This window comes from Physeter macrocephalus, chromosome 7, assembly GCF_002837175.3.
Source record: "Physeter macrocephalus isolate SW-GA chromosome 7, ASM283717v5, whole genome shotgun sequence".
Taxonomy (NCBI): Eukaryota; Metazoa; Chordata; class Mammalia; order Artiodactyla; family Physeteridae; genus Physeter; species Physeter macrocephalus.
This window is the reverse complement of record NC_041220.1, coordinates 125,419,789-125,422,662: the sequence shown is the minus strand read 5'-3', so window position 1 is coordinate 125,422,662 and position 2,874 is coordinate 125,419,789.

The window sequence follows — 2,874 nt, the reverse complement described above, 5'->3', positions numbered from 1 at the left end:
TGGGAATTCTTTTTTTTTTTTTTTTTTTTTTTGCGGTACGCGGGCCTCTCACTGTTGTGGCCTCTCCCTTTGCAGAGCACAGGCTCCAGATGCGCAGGCTCAGAGGCCATGGCTCATGGCCCCAGCCACTCCGCAGCATGTGGGATCTTCCCGCACCCGGGCATGAACCCGTGTCCCCTGCATTGGCAGGCGGACTCCAACCACTGCGCCACCAGGGAAGCCCTTAATGGGAATTCTTGTTGTTTTGTTTTGTGATCTGTTTTTTTTTACTCAACAATATGTTGTGAACAGCTTTCCAAATCCAGAAGTATATAAATAAACAAATTTAAATGTCTGCATGATATTTCATTGAATATACATACTAAAATTTACTTACTGTGACACTGTGATTAATAATAAGAAATATATATTTGGTCTTCATCCCTGTTACTGGCACAGAGCTCCTAAAAGCCTTGGAATTTCCTAAGTGACAGAACAACAAAGGTGTCTTTTGTTACATTAATGAGGTGACTTTTGGACCCCACATAAGGATGGGGGCTGGTTGCCAGGAGAACCAACCCTGTGATTAGAGGGTTGAAACTTTCAGTCCCATCCCCCTGACCTCCTTGGAGGGGAGAAGGGCTGCAGATTGAGTTTAATCATGAATGGCCAATGATTTAAACTGTACCTATGTAATTGAAGCCTCCATAAAAATTCCAAAAAGATGGCTTCAGAGAGCTTCCAAACTGGTGATTTGGAGATTTGGGGAGTGTCGTGTGTCTAGAGAGGACATGAAAGCTCTGCACTCTTTCCCCATACCTTGCTCTATGCATCTCTTCCAACTGACTGTTTCTGAGTTATATCCTTTTAGAATAAACCAGTGGTCTAGTAAGTAAAATTTTACTCTGAATTCTGCGAGCCACACTAGCAAATTAATTGAGCCAAAGGAGGGGGTTGGAGGAACCTTTGATTTATAGCTAGTTGATCAGATATACAGGTAACAACTTGGACTTGCGGCTGACTTCTGAAGGGGAGGTGGGGCAGGGAGGTGGCCGTCTTGTGGGACTGGGCCCTCAACCTGTGGGATCTGATGCTATCTCCAGGTAGACAGTGTCAGAACTGAGTTGACTTGTTAGGACACCCAACTGGTGTCCAAGAATTGCTTGGTGGTGTGGGGAATAACCACACACCTCTACCCAACAGTGGAATTGGGTTCATGATACCTAGTCTTCTATTGGTAAACGAAAAATTTTCCATGTGTATATAAAATAATCTACATTGCTCTTTTATTTTTTATTTTTTTGGCCGCACTGGACGGCTTGTGGGATTTTAGTTCCCTGACCAGGGATCAAACCCGGACGCTTTGGCAGTGAGAACATGCAGTCCTAACCATTAGACCAGCAGGGAATTCCCATAATCTACATTGCTTTGAATCTCTTTGCGCAAACAACTTTTCACATTTCTGTTATCCTTGGCAGTTGGATAGCTTGGGTTAAAGGTAAGGAAGGTATCTAACTTTATTATACATTTTGTTACAAATTGTTGAAGGCTGATTTGCCCTCCAGAAAGGATATACTAATTTGTACTGTGATCAACAGTGAATGAAGGTGCCGTTTCCCTCTACCCTTGTTAACTCTGCATTTTGACGATCTTTTTAATCTATAAATTTGATAGGTAAAAGCGATTATTTGTTTTTACTGGGATTCATTCTATTATTAGTTTGAGTATTGATCATTTCTCTTTCCTCTTTTGTGAGTTGCCTATTCATATCTTGCCCATTTTTCTATTGAAACATTCTTCAGTTCCTTATCGATTTTTTTTGTTGACCACAGTGAGGTTAAATCCTCTTCCTTTCCCTAAATACCAGTCTCCATTTCTTCTTCCTGGTTACCAGATTTATATATATCCTTGTAGAGTTTAAAAATACATATTCATGCATATATATTTATATCTTTTTAATTTACATAAATGAAGCCACACTATACCCACATTTTTTGTTCCTTGCTTTATTTATTTATTTATTGGATTTTTTTTTTTGGCTGTGTTGGGTCTTTGTTGCTGTGTGTGGGCATTCTCTTGTTGCGGTGAATGGGGGCTACTCTTTGTTGCGGTGCCTGGGCTTCTCATTGTGGTGGCTTCTCTTGTCATTTAGGTCTTTAATCCATTTAGAGTTTATTTTTGTGTATGGTGTTAGGTAGTGATCTAATTTCATTCTTTTACAGGTAGCTGTCCAGTTTTCCCAGCACCATTTATTGAAGAGGCTGTCTTTTCTCCATTGTATGTTCTCGCCTCCTTTGTCATAAATTAGGTGACCATATGTGTGTGGGTTTATCTCTGGGCTTCTATCCTGTACCATTGATCTACATTTCTGTTTTTGTTCCAGTACCATACTGTCTTGATTACTGTAGCTTTGTAGTATAGTTTGAAGTCAGGGAGCCTGAGTCCTCCAGCTGTAAGACCAGAAACTATAAAACTCTTAGAGGAAAACGTAGGAAAAACACTCTTTGACATAAATCACAGCAATTGAATTTTATACATTGATCTTATATCTCGCCCCTTATTAAACGCCTCTATTTATTGAATAATATGTTTTTGGTGATTTCCTTGCATTTTCTAGGTTGTCAGTCATATTGTACAAATAATGAGTTTTGTTGCTTTGCAACCTGCATTTATGCAGTTTATTTCATTTCTTTTCATATGGCAATGACCAGGACAGCTAGTACAATGTTGAGTATTACTGGTGATAATTGGGTATTCTTGTCTTTTATCTAATTTCTAATTTTAATGTTTGTACTTCTAATGTTTAACCTTTAAATATGACATTTACTGCAGGTTTCAGATATTTTTCTTTTCATTTTTTTAATGGGAATTCTTTTTTTTTTTTTTTTTTTTTTT